Source organism: Mastigoproctus giganteus, chromosome 10 (genome assembly GCF_048544385.1).
Source record: "Mastigoproctus giganteus isolate SK-2022 chromosome 10, ASM4854438v1, whole genome shotgun sequence".
Taxonomy (NCBI): Eukaryota; Metazoa; Arthropoda; class Arachnida; order Uropygi; family Thelyphonidae; genus Mastigoproctus; species Mastigoproctus giganteus.
The window spans coordinates 42,450,592-42,468,036 of NC_143584.1; the positions used below are offsets into that span (position 1 = coordinate 42,450,592).

Genomic DNA, 17,445 nt, shown 5'->3' on the forward strand with positions numbered 1-17,445 from the left:
CACACAACCATTCCCTCTAAACGTTTGTCCAGTTCCTCCTTAAATTTTTTTAACCTATCAACTTCCACAATGAAAGATGGGAGTTTGTTCCAGCAATTAACCACCCGCTGGCTAAAGGCAAATGTCCACCATCTATTCTACATCTGTCTTTTCTTAATTTGAATTTATGCCCCCTTAGGTTCATAATCTGAACAAGTGAAAAAATCCCACCAGAATTCAGCGTGCTCAACCCATTAAAGGCCTTATACACCTCAATCAGATCACCGCACAGATGCCTAGTCTCCAGCCATTGCAATTTGCAGAACTTAAGCCTCTCTTGGTAAGAGGATCCCTTCCTTTCCCTCACCAATCTTGTTGCCCTTGTCTGTACATGTTCAAGCAAATCTACATCCTTCCTAAAATGAGGCCTCTGGACCTGTATGCAGTATTCAAGGCATGGCCTGACCATTGCCTTATACAGAGGGACAATCACCTCCTTTTCCCAGCTAGTAAAATTCCTATATATCAATGACAAAACCCCATGACCTGCCCTGGCAGCCTGTCTGCATTGCTCAGAAAACCTCATATCTGACTGCACAATTACTCCCAGGTCTTTTTCATTTTCTACCAACTTAAGTTGGTAGAAAATGAAAAAGTTTCTCTGGGGTTATTCTACCCATATGCAGTACTTTGCATTTGTCAAGGTTAAACTTCAGTTGCCACTTCTCAGCCCATCTGCCCAAATTTTCTAGATCCTGTTGTAGTAGCACACTGCCATTACTGTCATTACCAACCCTGCCAACCTTTGTATCATCTGCAAACTTCGACACTAAGCCTGCTATACCTTCATCAATATCATTGATAAATATACAAAACAACAGTGGCCCCAACACCGAACCCTGTGAGACTCCACTAATAACATTAGTGCACGAAGAGCAGCACCCATTGATTACCACCTTCTTGTCTTCTCCCACTCAACCATCCTTTTATCCATTGTAGCAACTTACCCTTAATACCATTCTGCTCCAATTTGTACAGTAGTCTTCCATGCGCAACAGTGTCAAAAGCTTTCCTGAAATCCAAATATATGATATCAAAATTATTTTTTGCATCCAGTTCCTTTGTAACCACATTATAATAACCAATCAAATTTGTCAGACAAGACTTTCCCTTAACAAACCCATGCTGTGTCTGAATTATTGTTTTGCAACCTGTGCCATAGTTTATATTGAAAGAAATTAGTAGTAGGCTAGTACTGTGGATGGGTTAAATGCAGGCAGGTTAGCTTCCCTAGAGCTTATGTTGATGTGTGAAAATGAAAATTTTTCTGGCTACACAACCCTCAGGCAGTCAATGTCAGTAAAACAGCTTCTGGCTTTAACAACCTTTGTAGTGATAATTTTCATTTTTGTTCTCTGTTTTCTGCACCTGTAAATTTTCTTATATCTTCCTAACCATCAACCAGTTCATGCGCCTGGAAAAGCATAGGATTCAACTGAGTAGATATGTTAAAAAAATAATAATTAAATAATCTTATTTTGATTAGCATTAGCATTAGTTGAGGCATATGATGCAAGAAAGCAAGCTTAAACAGCATCAGCTCCCCCCCCCCCCCCAAAAAAAAACCCACTTCCTATTCACCCATCCATTTGATTCAAAAGTTTGTCAAGTTCTTTGAATTTATTTAAGCTGTCAACTTCCACAATGACAGAAGGAAGTTTTTCCCAGCAATCAACCACTTTCTGGCTGAAGGCAAATTTTTGCACATCTATTCTGCAACAGCCTTTCCTCAGCTTGAATTTATGCCCCCTCAAGTACGTAATCTGAACAAAAAGAAGACTCCCATCAGCATTGAGCTTGTTCAAACTATTCAAAGCCTTATACATCCCAGTCAGGTCACCCTGCAAGTGCCTAGTCTCCAGATGCTGTAATTTGCAGAACTAAAGCCTTTATTGGTAAGAAAGGCTTCAACCCTTTATTGCCCTCATCATTCTCGTTGCCCCTCTCTGTGTACTTGTTTCGTCAGCTCTACATCCTTCCTAAAATGAGGTCTCCAGACCTGTATGCAGTACTCAACAGTGGTATCATTATTGCCTTATACAAATTCAATTCACAAGGCCCCCATGAGCTGCTCTGCCAGCCTGTCTGTATCACTCTGAAAACTTCATATTGGATGGCACAATTACCCCAGGTCTTTTTATTCTCCACTACCCTGATTTTAGAGCTGCACAGTTGATCTGTTACTAGGGTTACTGCTATTCTTATGCAGTACTTGTATTTGTCAATGTTAAATTTCTGTTGCCAACTCTGAGCCCAACTGCCTAACTTTTCCAGATTCTGTTGCAGCAGCATTCCTTAATTACTGTCATTAACAACCCTGGCAACCTTTCTATCATCTGCAAACTAGGACATTAAGCTTGTTATACTTTCATCAATATATATACATTAATAAATATAGAAAACAAGAATGGTCCCAACACAACCCTTGAGGACTCCACTAATAACATTAGTCCATGATAAGCAGTGTACATTGATTACCAGAAAATGCCAGAAGTGTATCAAAATGTAACAAAGTTCTTCCATCAAACTTCCATCTGTCGTTGTGGAGGTTGATAGCTTAAATAAATTCAAGGAAGAACTGGACAAATGTTTAGAGGGAATGGTTGTATGAAACAGCTTTGGTTTTTTTTTTTTACTGATGCTACATAAGCTTGCTTTCTTGCATGGCATGCCTCTACTACTGCTACTCTCTGTCTTCTCCCACTCAACTGCCATTTTATTTGTAGTAGCAACATTCACTTACTGCCACACTACTCCAATTTGTATAGCAGCCTTTTATGTGCAACAGTATCAAAAGTTTTCCTGAAATTCAAGTATGTGATAACAAAATTATTTTTTTTTTTGTATCCAGTTCCCCTGGGACCACATCATAATATCCAATCAAATTGCTCAGGCAAGATTTACACTTAATACACCCATGCTGTACCTCAATTGTTACTGCAGTCTTGTGTAGATGATCCTGCATTGCTTCTTTAACCAGTGACTCTATTACTTTTCCTGGAACAGAAGTTAACTAACAGGTCTGTAATTACTGGTGTTACTCTTTGTCCCCCTTTGTAAATTGGGGATACATTTGCACTTCTACAGTCTGTGGGGACGTCCCCCGAAACCAAGGATGCTCTCATAATTATGGGTAAGGGTTTGCTTACTTCTCTTGCTGCCTCTCCAACAGCCTAACCGTTGATATTGGGTGGGCTAGTCTGATTCGTCCTCTTCCTTCTAGCATTTACATAAGTAAAGAATTCTTTGCTGTTTGCTTTGAATCCTTTTGCCAAAGATTTCTCATAATCTGTCTTCGCCAGCCTAACCTCCTTTATGACTTGATTACAGACTAGCTTATATCTACCTTAGGCTTCTCTGTTGCCTGATAATTTATATATGCATCCTATGAATTTTTATTCTCTGCCACAAGTTTCATTAGTTCATCTGACATTCGTTTAGGTGTAAACCTCAAACAGTATTTCTTAGTTGGTATGAAAAGCTTAGCAGATTCCAAGATTAATTCAGTTTAGTAGCTCCCCAGCAGCTTCCTGGATTAAGGTTGTTACTGTATGGACGGAGTCTTGCTGAAATAGGAAAATAATTTTAGCTTATTTTCCAACCTGCCTGTGAGAAGGATCAGCATGAATCCTGTTATACAAAATAAATTAGAAATAAATATGTTTCCTTTTTTATAAATTTCTGCATTCCTCTTTTCTAAGTTGCCAAAATTTCTCTTATTTTCTATACCTTTTACTTCATTAATTTTGTTAATTTTTGATCACTGTGTGATCCATCATATTGTAATTACCACCAATTATCTTTCACCGAATTGTCGTAGCTATCAATTGTCTTTTGTGAAATTTCCATTCAACAAATTGTGACATACAGCAAAATGTTATTCACCAAATTGTCTCATAGAGCAAACTGTCATGCACTGAACTGCCATAAAACAAATTGTCTGGCAAAAAAACTGACATGAGCCCCCCCCTCTAAAATGTTACAGAAAATCCTATCTTTTTCAGATAGGATTTTCTGTAGTTACAGAAAATCCTATCTGAAAAAGACATTGATCTGGTAGCTCTATATCAGCTGTACTGTTCAAAAATAAGGTTACTTCCTCTCTCCTCCAGAACAATTTAAACTGTAAGTCATGATGCACGGAATAATTTAGGATAACAAATAAATGATACAATCTCATCATTTTTTCAAAGATTCATTGGTGCTCCGTCTCCTTGCTTGGAATGGAAGCATCATTGTGAATTGGTTGACAATTCATTTAAAAAATTTCACAATGTCAGAGTTATTTCCTGCATTTTACTCATGAATGATGCTATTATAATAGTTTATTGTTTTAGCTAAACAAGATTTTCCCATTACAGATCCATGCTCTATTCCTTCAAGAAAACATTTCTACTTAGATGATTCTGAATTGCATTCGCTAATCATTCTCTCCATGATTTACCCTACCACTGAAGTCAGACTGACAGGTTATGCACTTTTTTCTTATGGATTGGAAATACATTGTCACTTCTTCATTCCAAGGGAATAATTCCTTTTTCACTCATATTAACATAAAGGCATCAAACTTTAATAGTTTAAAGCTTTCACTTGGCACTTTCCTCAAAATAATTGCTGTAATTTTCGTATCACTGTTTTTTTACAATGTTCTGGTTCACTTGCAAAATTTCTCTTTGCTTAAAGGGACTTTCATCTGTGAGTTTCAGTATTGCTGATTTATCAATAAGCTTCTTTCATCTGTAACGTAAGAGTCTGATCTAGGCTTTTCTTCTCTTCTTTGTATTTACATTTACATATTAAATTCCCTATTTGTTACTCCCTTAGCCGGCGCCTCCGTAGCCAGGTGGGAAGGAGCAGCAGTGCGTAGCACGCTTCTTGATTAGACCGGGGTTCGAGCCCGTCACCACCAAATATGGAGAATGCGGAAAGATCGGGGAATGACCACCGCATATCCCGGAGCAATATGGCCTTAGCTGCTAATGCTCCTAAAAACCAAAACAACAACAACTCCCTTAGCCAGTGATTTCTCATACTCAGCCATTTGTCATTCTTACCACTTTTGAGATCAACTTATAATTCTTTTATCTTCAGAGCTTTTTAATCATTCAAACTATCCCATGCTATCTTTTTTTGTTGTTTTTTTAACGCTACCAGGCAGTTATTTATCCATTTCTTTTGTATCCTCCTTATGCTGTACCTTTTTTTAAAAGTATACACATATCCAAAGTATGTATTCGCCATATTTTTGTCCTCCTCATGTGTGGAGAGTGAATATTAGTTATACTGTTCTTTCTTCCTAGTTAATCGAATTTTGGCTTAATGCATTGAATTTTCATATTCCTAAATGTAAAAGAAAAAAAAATTCTTAAAAGAGAAGTTTCTGATTAGTCATATATAAAGTTATATCTCGTCACTCTTGGGACAACTTCTCCACAGTATTCCAGTTTCCAGAATTACCTCCCTGTTTTTCATCCCTTACTATTCTGTACATTTATACCAAGAAAATGCAGAAAATAAATAAACTATATAATATAAAATATAATATAAATAGTATATACTATTTGTCAGCTCATATAGTGATTTATAAGTCAGCTCATATAGTGCAGTGCTGAAAATGAGAGAGACCTCCTCCATCCCTTTTTCCCACAGCATATTCACAGATACTGACCAAGAAGACTCATATCATTACTTTGTTACTTTTTAATTATGTAATCATTCTGCATGCCGTTGTTACTATTTTTATGGCAAGTGTATAATAATGTGTAGTATATTGGCATTTTATTATTAACTTTCTGTTTTATTTTACTTAATGGCGTATGTTATTTTAATCTTATATAGCCTGGTCACTCTGAGGAAGCGTAAAGGTATTTTAGCAAAAGCTTGCAGCAGTCCTAGGTGGTAGATGACTCTCATCAACTGGTGCAATACCACCACTTTGGTTATTGGAGACTTGAAGTGGTGGAACCCATGTTTAGTCTCCAGAGCTAAGTTCCTTTCCCCATCTCTTCCATCATGCAGATGTCTTTTTAGGTTATGATGGACATCATTGCGAGATCCAAACTTCCTTACATTTCGAGGGCACAGCTCTAAAACGGTGTTCAGAGGATGGCCGCTAGGTTACACCGGACAGAACCTATTGGTAACTCTCTGGGAGGCTTCCGGATCAGATAGTGACTGAAGGGAGTCTGAGTAGTGTGTATGGGGGGGGGCATTGTCGAGGCTACATTATGTCAGGGATCTGGATATATTCTTACCATGTGTATGCCATATCCAAAAATTACTCTATGCTTGTTTGTTTGTTTGCTTTTTAGGCGCATTAGCAACTAAGGCCATATTGCTCCTGGATATGCGGTGGTCATTCCATGACCATTCCACATCCTCTGTATTGGTCACGGGCTCGAACCCCAGTCTAATCAAGAAGCATGTGCTATGCACTGCTGTTCCTGCCCACCTGGCTACGGAAGCACCAAAAATTACTCAATACAGCATGTCCCCCACCCACTTTTTCTTACTGTTGAATACACCATTAATTGTTAAACTAATGGAGTTAGCTTATCTGTGAAAAGATCTAAACCTCCAAAACACTTCCTAGTCCATTTCTACTTGCAGTCTGTCAAACCCCATGTACTTTTTCCTGACAGAATCTCAGTTATTGGTTGATTCAACAACTGCTCATCTCAGTTGCACAAATTATTTGCTGTATGATTCCTTTAGTCTCAAAGGTGGTACTTGTACATATGTCCTTTCCGATATTCCCTGTCAGAGACTTGGTAATTTGGAATCTCCTCTTTTCGATCTTCTCTGGCTTAAAATCTCTCTATCTCATTCTGTCAAATTCATTTGTTGTCTCTACCATTCTCCCAACTCCACGAATCACTTGGAGCTCGGCGCCTCCGTAGCCAGGTGGGCAGGAGCAACAGTGCATAGCACACGCTTCTTGATTAGACTGGGGTTCGAGCCCGTGACCACCAAATACGGAGGATGCGGAAAGGTCAGAGAATGACCACCACAGCATATCCCGGAGCAATATGGCCTTAGTTGCTAATGCTCCTAAAAAAAAAAAAATAAATAAATAACAAAATAACTTGGAGCTCTTTGACTTCCCCCCCCCCTCTCTCTCTCTCTCTCTCTCTCTCTCTCTCTCTCTCTCTCTCTCTCTCTCTCTCTGCAACTTGCCTTTCTCCAGTCCAACTGTCCTAACACTGAGGTAATTTCCTTGAGAATTTTAATGTTCACAACTCCTCCATTTTCTAGTCACACCGACCCAGCTGGTCGAGATGCTGAGGCTTTTGCAATTACTAATCACCTTGCACAGATAGTTCATTTACATACAAGAATACCAGACAATCCTAACCATACAGCCATGCTTTATCTTTTTCTCACAAACAACTACAACTCTTATAAGTACACAGTCGAAGTAAATGGTCCTTTAGGCACTTCAGATCACAAATTGGTGATGATTGTCTCTTCTCCAATGGAGCCTTTATCTCGTGGCTATTCCCAACCTTGTGTTGTTTGGCATTACAAGAAAGCAAAATGGGATGACCTGTGAGATTTCTTTTCCTTGGTCTGATTACTGTTTCAAAACTTCTGATGTTAATGTTTGCTCAGATCGTGTCAGTGAAATTATTCTTGTAGGAATGGAATCCTTTATTCCAAACTCCACTTTAAATTCTCGTCCTTTTTCTAAACTTTGTTTTTCCATTAAGTGTGCTAGGGCTGTTCAAGAGAAGAATGTTGCATATCGTAATTGGCTTGGTTCTAATTCTTCAGTTTCATTTTCTGCCTACACCAAAGCTCGCAACAATTGTAAAGCACTTATTAATCAGTCCAAACTAGATTTTTAACAGACCAAGAGTAGAAAACTTGCTTCTTGCCCTAATGGTAGTCAAACATTCTGGTCTCTTGCCAAAGGTATTTCCAGCCGACCGGGCTAGCCGAGTGGGTAAAGTACCTGCCCGGCAACCCAAAGGTCGCGGGTTCGATTCCCGCCTCGGGCTTGGATCAAAGTACTGCAAAAACCTTGGGAGGTGCAATATGGCCACAGAAGCCGATGCGCCAACAACTACCAAATCAAAAAAAAAAAAATCAACCAAAGGTATTTCCAGCAACTTTTGCCCATCTCTGCTCCCACATCTGTCAAAACCAGTTGGTTCTGTTGTCACTTCAACCAAGAATAAAGTTGACCTGCTTGCATCCTATTTTTCTTTCAACTCATGTATTAATGATCTTGGTAAAGCACCTCCCACCATTCCCAACATGCTCCATTCAATGACTCCTGTGGTCTTCCGTCAAAAGGATATCAGAAGGATTTTGACAAATCTTGATGCTCAGAAAATTCCAGTTCCTGACAGTATTTCTCCATTTGTTCTCAAAACCTGTGCTCCTGAACTTACTCTTGTTCTTTACCACCTTTTTTCACTTTCTTATTCCAAAGGTGTCTTTCCTTCTGCTTGGAAATTTGCTCATATCCAGCCAGTTCCTAAAAAGGGTGACAAATCCCTCCCATCCAATTATTATTCTATTGGAATTACTTCTACTCTTTCTAAAGTATTGGAGAAATCAATGAACTGCCAACTTTTAAACTATCTAGAATCCTTCCATCTGATCAACGAATGCCAGTATGGATTCTGTCAGTTTCGTTCCACTGGTGGTATACTGGCTTATGTTACCCATTTATGGACAAATTCAATGGAAAAGTTCGGTGAAACACAGGAAGTTGCTCTTGACATCTCAAAGGCTTTCGATCGTAGTTGTCATAAAGATCTTCTGAACAAGCTTCCATCTTATGATTTGCCAACTGTTTTTAGTAATTGGTTATCCAGTTTTCTCTATGATCACTCACTGAGGTTGATGGTAGATGGCTCTCTGTCTTCTAACTTCTCCACTAATGCTGGTGTTCCCCAAGGTTCAGTTCTTTCCCCGACTATTTTCGTCTTGTATCTTAATGACCGTCTTCCATTGACCGGAAATCCTATCCATAGTTTTGCTGATGATAGCACATTGTATTCCACTTTCCAGTTTGAGTAACCTTGCCCTTCTCAATCAGCTTCAACTTTTCGAATATCCGCTACCAATTCCTTAAATGCCCATCTCCAGGTAATTCTCCAGTGGGGCAAAGACAACTTAGTTGATTTCAATCCTTCTAAAACTCAGTCCTGCCTTATATCTCGCAAAAAGGATTCTTCAGCTCTTATGCTTATCTTTGGTGACCCTCCGATTTCTATGCAAGATTATATATCTTTTGTTGTTGTTTGGTTTTTAGGAGCATTAGCAACTAAGGCCATATCGCTCAGGGGATATGCAGTGGTCTGCATCCTCCGTATATGGTGTTCACGGGCTCGAACCTCGGTCTAATCAAAAAGCATGTACTACGCACTGCTGCTCATGCCCACCTGGCTACAGAGACGCTATATATATATATATATATATATATATATATATATATATATATATATATATATATATATATATATCTTTTGGGGATTACTCTGACTTCTAATCTCTCTCTTGGTAGAAGCACATTACAAATATTGCTTCCTCTGCTTTTAAAAAACTTGGTTTTCTCTTTCACTCTCAGCATTACTTTTCTTCCAAACAGCTGTTCACTCTGCACAAATCGCAAATCCGCCCTACCATGGAATATTGTTCACACATCTGGGGTGGTGCCCCCATAACCCCTCTCAGGCTTCTTGATTCCATTCAGAAGAGGGCAGTTAGGTTTATTAATGACTCATCTCTAAGAGACTCTCTCCACTCTCTGTCTCATAGAAGTTCTGTTTCTACTGCATGCCTTTTCTACAGATATTTTCACGGGAACTGTTCTTCTGAATTGGCTTCTCTAATTCCCGCTCTCTCTTTCAAAACAGTCCGAACATGTGCCATCACGAGCCAGCATCCATTTACTGTCCAGCTTCAAACTCACAGAACCAACTTTTCATCTTCCTCGTTTATTCATTCAACTGCTGTTTTCTGTAACAACCTTCCTTCATACGTATTTCCTGAACATTGCAGTCTATAGAATTTCAAGTCTAATGTCAACAAATATCTTCTTTCGTCTTCTAACCTCCGACCCATGCACAGTACTAAGTACTGTAGGTTCTAATACCTCTTGTTTGGGGTTCTCATAAAAAAAAAAAAGTTATCAATATAGTTTGCTATTGAAACATTTTCAGTTTTAATGGTACTTGTATATACTATTTGTTATTTCTTTATTAAAGTAGAACTGGCCTGAAGACTTAGGGCATCCTGAGCCACCTTTGCTCTGGTGCCCATGACCCTGTCGCATTTAGTTAAATTGGAAAAGGTTTTTCAATTCAAAATTAAAATAAAATTTATTAATTTATCATTAAAGAACTCATTAAAATTTTGCCTTTAAAGATTACCTTTTTCCTGCCTTACTGAAAATCTGTTGTTCATTTCATCGAGAATTTATTAAATTCTTGGCAAATTGGCATGTTTCAATTGATAAGGTTACTGATTCAGTCAACTAAACTTGTGTCATCATGGAATGATGATTAGTTATTAATTAATTGTAACTTTAAAAAATACTGTTCTCTGACGTTCACTTATGCTGGCAACATTACAGGTTTTCGTGGTGAAAATATATGCCAATGATTCTGTTAAATTGTGTGGACATATTAATTGCAAGATTTTCAAGAGAATAATTGTTTTTGAAATGGTTTTATAGATATTGAATTCTTCATATAAATCAAGACTGAAGATGTCTTTCTGATCACCATCTGTAAGCAGAATTTATAAATCCATAATATAAATCACATTGTATAGAAATTGGAATTAATTGTTGTACTATACGATCAACTCAACCTCTTTCATTGACTGGATTGCATTGTCTAAAATTTGAAAATGTGAATCCTGAAATTTCGTTCTTTGTCATTCCAACTTCATTCTTTGTGTTCATTACCAAATGTTCTTTTTCTGGATGAATTCTCGTTGCTTTGGCCAATGCCCTATTGACTTACCGCATAAGCTAGCTAGCAGGCGCCTCCGTAGCCAGGTGGGAAGGAGCAGCAGTGCATAGCACACGCTTCTTGATTAGACCGGGGTTCGAGCCTGTCACCACCAAATACGAAGGATGCGGAAAGGTCACGAAATGACCACCGCATATCCCGGAGCAATATGGCCTTAGTTGCTAATGCTCATAAAAATCAAATAACAAACAAACAAACAAACAGCATAAGCTAGCACTGCTTGTATTCCTGGTTGTGGTGTAGGAATATGTAGGTGAGTGTACTTTCCTTTTAACTTATTAGTTGCCCACATTGTGACTTTCTAGGATCATTTCATTCTCATTAAAAGAATTCATCTTCATAGTCAATTTATTTCACTTGAAGCATCCTTGAGTTGAAACTATATACAGGTAACCCTCATATAATATGGTAGTTAGGTTCCTATAAAATCTCGTGTAGTGCGAAACTTTGTTATACAGGACTAAGAACCAGTACAAAATAGGGGGAGGATACAGTCCAAAAGCTAACAAAAATACACCATTATTTATAACTATATTACTATTACTATTAGTTATTACTATTTTATTAAAAATAGTAATAACTGAACAAATGTCTTACAAACTGTGATATATATGTGTCAGATGATGTACATACATTTAATTTTCTTCCTTTTTTTATCTTCCTTATCGTCGCTGCTAAGCACAATCAAGTGAGAACATTGTCTCTGTTGCAGAATATCTTCTGCTCTCTTTTTAAAAAAAATCAGTAATCTGAGTTTGTTTGCTTTTGTTTGATAGATCTTTGTAAATTTCATGGTATGGAGTTCTAAGCCTTTTTGAAGCTCCCTTTTGAACTTTGTGCTCCTTTCAGTCGAAGTTTCCTCATTCAAAAAAAATGAAATTCTAATTGCTCAGCTAAGTTTATGCCTCCCGTTTGCTTTTTAGTGTAAAAGTTGGTACTTTAGAATTTTCATCTGCACTATCATCCTCTGAATTGATTTGGTTTACCTCCGATGCCATGTCTACCAAATCTGCTTTGCCAGCCTCTTTCTACCAGTAATTCTAGAATGTCTTAGTAGCCATATCATCAAAACCTTCCCCTCCTACTGACTTAGCAAATTCTACAATCACACCTATTCTGTTTTCTGCCGGTTCGACCATATTTCCTAAATGAACTGACTCTGGCCATACATTTTTGCAACATGCATTTAATGTTGACGGTTTTACTTGTTTGAGCAATAAAGCTATGATTCCGATAAAGACCACAATTGAAAAATGTTTCCATGCCTCCATCACGTCAGTAGACTCTGAATCAATTTTTTCCAAAATCCATTGTAATGATTTTCTGATGTAATGTGTTTTAAAGGTAGATATAATGCCTTGATCTAATGGCTGAATTAAAGAAATTGTATTTGGTGTAGGAACATTACTTCATCATTTGGATGTCTGAAATCTTTTGGATTGCCTGATGCATTATTCAATAGAAATAGAACTTTGAAATCTAGATTTTTCTGCTTTAAATAGTTTTCCACAGCTGCCACAAAACAATTTCGAAACCATTCTTTAAATAAATCAGCAGTTATCCAAGCTTTTTTAGTTGCTTCCCGATATACCGGTAATGCTTTTTTATTTACACCTTTCATTTCACGAGGATTAGATGATCCATAAACTAGCATAGATTTTATCATGTAATCTACTGATGCATTGCCACCCATAAATAATATTAAACAATCTTTTGATGCCTTAAAACTTGGTGCAGTTTTCTCTTTGTTTGAAATAAACGTTCTGTTGGGCATGTTTTTCCACCAAAGACCTGTCTCATTGGCATTGAAAACTTGATCTGGTGTGTATCCTGTGCTCTTCAGTAATTTTTTTGAAATTCCTCTGCATACTTCTTGGCAGTTTCATTATCAGCCGATGCACTTTCCCCTTGAATTCTTATGTTATGTAATGAGAAGTAGTTTTTAAATCACTCAAACCAACCTTTACTGGCAACAAACTCCGAGTTAACAGAAGGTGCTCCATTATCTTTTAAATGGTTATAAATGTTTAGTGTCTTTTGTTTAATTGGAATTGAATTGGAGTGACACTCCAAATATAGACCTGTTAGTTTAACTTCTTTTCTGAGGAAAATAATGGAGTCATTGGTTAAAGAGGTGATACAGGATCACCTAGACAAGACAACAGTAATAGCTCAAACACAGCATGGTTTTGTTAAGGGAAGTCTTGCTTGACCAATTCGATTGGATACTACGATGTGGTCACAGAGGAACTGGATGCAAAGAATACTTTGATATCATATATTTGGATCTTAGAAAGGTCTTTGATACTGTTGCAAATGGAATACTGCTGCACAAATTGGAGCAGTGTGGCACTGGAGGCAAATTGCTGCTATGGATAAAGGGATGGTCGAAACCAAGAGTGCAGAGAGCGTAATAAATGGACATTGCTCTACGTGGACTAAGGTTATTAGCGGAGTCCCTCGGCATTCACTGTTTTATCCATTGTTGTTTTCTGTATTTAAAAATGATATTGATGATGGCTTAATCAGGCTTAATGCCCAAGTTTGCAGACGATACGAAGGTTGGCAGGGTTGTTAATGACACTAATGACAGTACACTGCTGCAACAGGATCTAGAAAAGTTGAGCAGATGGTCTGAGAGGTGGCAAATGAAGTTTAACATTGACAAATGTAAAGTACTACATATGGGAAGCAGTAACCCCAGAGTAACGTATCAACTCTGTAGTACCACACTGACAGTGGCAGACCTGTCACAATGCAAGCAACGCGGAGATGGGGGGAACCCCTGGTGCCGCTTGACACTAAACACACTTTACACTGACAGTGGTAGAGAATGAAAAGGACCTGAGGGTAATTGTGCAGGCAGATATGAAGTTTTCTGAGCAATGCAGACGGTCTGCAAGAGTAGCTCATGGTGTCTTGTCAATGATATAGAGGAATTTTTCTAGCAGGGATAAGGAGATGATTATCCCCTCGTATAAGGCAATGGTCAGGCCACACCTTAAGTACCGCATACAGGTCTGGAGGCCTCATTTTAAGAAGGATGTAGAGCTGTTGGAACGAGTACAAAGACGGGCAACAAGATTAGTGAATGGAACAAAGGGTTGCACTTATGAAGAAAGGCTTAAATTTTGCAAATTACAGTGTCTGGAGACTAGGCACCTGCGAGGTGATCTGGTTGAGTTGTATAAAGCCTTGAATGTTTTGAGCATGCTCAATGCAGATGGAATTCTTCCTCTTGCGCAGAATGCCCAAGAGGGTATAAATTGAGAGGGTATAAATGAGAGGGTATAAATGAGAGGGTAAATTGAGAGGGTATAAACCTGAGAGGGTATAAATTCAAATTGAGGAAAGATGTTTGTAGAATAGATGTGCGGAAGTTTGCCTTTAGCCAGCAGGTGGTTGATTGCTGGAACAAACTACCATTTGTCGTTGTAGAAGTTGATACCTTAAATAGATTCAAGGCAGAACTTGACAAACATTTGGAGCGAGTGGACGGCTAAAATAAGGGTCTCTTTTTTTTTTTTTTTTTTTTTGGGCTGATGCTATCTATGCTTGCTTTCTTGCATCATGTGCCTTTGCTAATGCTAATGTGAGAAATCATGCAAATGGCAATCATGACAAACAAATATACATTTTATTTCATTTACCTGTACAAACTGAAATGGCAATTTATTATAATAGTATTATGTACTGTAAATCAGCAAAATAAGCCCTCAATATTTTGTTTTTCCTCCTCAAGCTGCAATTGCAGCCTTGCAATGATCTGGCATAGGTTTAATCAACTTCTGGATATACAGTTGCCCAATTTCATGGTTCCACACCCTTACAACGCAGAGATGGGGGCCAGTTTTAGACAACATTATATGCCAGAGATTTACAATAGGGTTCAAATCCAACTGGGCCAGTCCAACCCTGTAATGCCAGCATTTCTGAGGTGTGACTGCACCTTAAGGTAGAAAGAGGAGGGAAAACATTGGTGTAATTATGTTTTAAGCCTTGTGAGACAAGAAGGCAAATTCATCATTAAGTCTAAATAGCATAAAACTTATCAGTTTTGCTGAGTGGAAAGGTGCTGAGTCCTGTTGGAAAATATAGCTTTGAACGTCTGTGTGGTGATCCCTAATAACAGGTTTCAGGCACTCTTCCCAGATAGCATTGTAGGTCTCTACATTCACCATTCCATTAATAAACTTAATTCACCTCACCTCTTTGCTTGTTATGCATCCCCAGACCGTCTGACCGGTGAGAGACTTTACAGTCGGTGTTATGCAATCCAATCAGGATGGTATGCCTCCGATTTTCATCCCGTCTTCCTGTCCGAAAAATGTTGATTTGTCAGAAAAGATTATACTGTCCCCCATTGCTCTTTTTTCCAAGAAACATGCATTTTAGCCCAAACAAGTCACTTCTTCCTCATTTGTTGGGTCAACACAGGCTTCTTCTTGGGCCAGTAGGCATGCAGACCATATTCCGAAACCTGTCAGCACCCGGGATACTATTGACTGATGGCATCCTATTTTATCAGCGATAGCACACATAGAAAGCTCTTCTTGGGAGAGAGCAACAGCCACTTTTTTTTTCTCGGTGTCAACTAAACATATGGAGCCATGCTTACACCTCTGCAAAACAGGATACTAATGATCGTGTACACCCTTCCAACGGCATATTTATAGAAACAGCTGATGCAATATTTATGCAATATTTATAGAAACGGCTGAGGCATGTGTTGTGCTATCTGACACAATACGTGCCTCCGTAGCCAGGTGGGAAGGAGCAGCAGTGCATAGCTCACGCTTCTTGATTAGACCGAGGTTCAAGCCCATCACCACCAAATACAGAGGATGCGGAAAGGTCAGGGAATGAACACTGCATATTCCTGGAGCAATATGGCCTTAGTTGCTAATGCTCCTAAAAACCAAATAACAAATAATAATCTGACACAATACCTTTGTTTTGCAACAAACAAAATGACTAATCAAACAATATCTTATATGTTTTCACTACAAATGTTATTTTTTTAAGGTGATGCTGTTTTTTGTCTCCCAATGTGTTCGTGCGTGCGTGCGTGTGCGTACACACACACACACACAAACACACACACTTTTTTTCCTTTGGTTTTGGATCACAGCACTTTCTATTTAGCTATTGTTTAATAACTTTAGCATTAGCATTAGTAGAGGCATTTGATGCAAGAAAGCAAGCTTATGCAGCATCAGCCAAAAAAAAAAAAAAATAATAATAATAATAAAAAAGAACCACTTCCACTTCACCCCTCTGTGCGTTCGAAATACCTGTCCAGCTGAGCCTTAAACTTATTTAGGCTAACAACTTCCACGACAAGGGATGGAAGTTTATTCCACCAACCAACCACCCGCTGGCTAAAGGCAAATTTCCTCACGTCTATCCTACATCTGTTTTTTCTCAATTTGAATTTATGCCCTCTCAGGTGATTATTCTGAGCAAGATAAAGAATTCCATCAGCGTTGAGCATGCTCAAACCATTCAACGCTTTATACACCTCTATCAGATCACCTCGCTGGTGCCTAGTCCCCAGACACTGTAATTTGCAAAACTTAAGCCTTTCTTCGTAAGAGCACCCCTTTGTTCCATTCACTAATCTTGTTGCCCTTCTCTGTACTTGTTCCAGCATCTCTACATCCCTCTTGAAAAGAGGCCTCCAGACCTGTATACAGTACTCTAGGTGTGGCCTGACCATTGCCTTATACAAGGGAATAATCACCTCCTTATCCCTGCTAGAAAAAATTCTATATATCATCGACAATACACCATGAGCTACTCTTGCACTCATCTGCACTGCTCAGAAAACTTCATATCTGCTTGCACAACCACCCCCAGGTCCCTTTCATTCTCTACGACTGTCAGTGTAGTACCACAGAGTTGATGCTCTGGGGTTGCTGTTTCCCATATGTAGTACTTTACATTTGTCAATGTTAAACTTCATTTTCCACCTCTCAGCCCATCTGCTCAACCTTTCCAGATCCTGTTGCAGTAGCATAGTGTCAGTAGTGTCCTTGACAACACTGCCAACCTTCGTATCGTCTGCAAACGTGGACATTAAGCTTGATGTATGATCATCAATATCATTTATAAATACAGAAAACAATAATGGACCCAATTCTGAATCCTGAGGGACTCCACTAATAACATTAGTCCACGATGAGCAGTGTCCATTGATTACTACTCTCTGTCTTTAACTAGTGTATTTATTTTGATCCTTCTAGAGCTTTAAAATTGAAAATTTGTTGTCCCCAAACATCTTCTATTGGCATTCTTGGTTTACACTATTCTCTCTACAATGCACATAAGCTTTCATATACCTTTATTATCTAATTATCTACGTCATACTTTAATTATCTATCTATATTACAGCCTGATGTAATGTTTATTTGTT

At 38.4% G+C, this 17,445-nt stretch overlaps 1 protein-coding gene across 1 annotated transcript in view; it reads left to right on the forward strand.

Annotated features, from left to right (window-relative positions):
• The window catches only part of Zir (dedicator of cytokinesis), an 869,757-nt gene that overhangs the window by 464,768 nt on the left and 387,544 nt on the right, over window positions 1–17,445 (forward strand).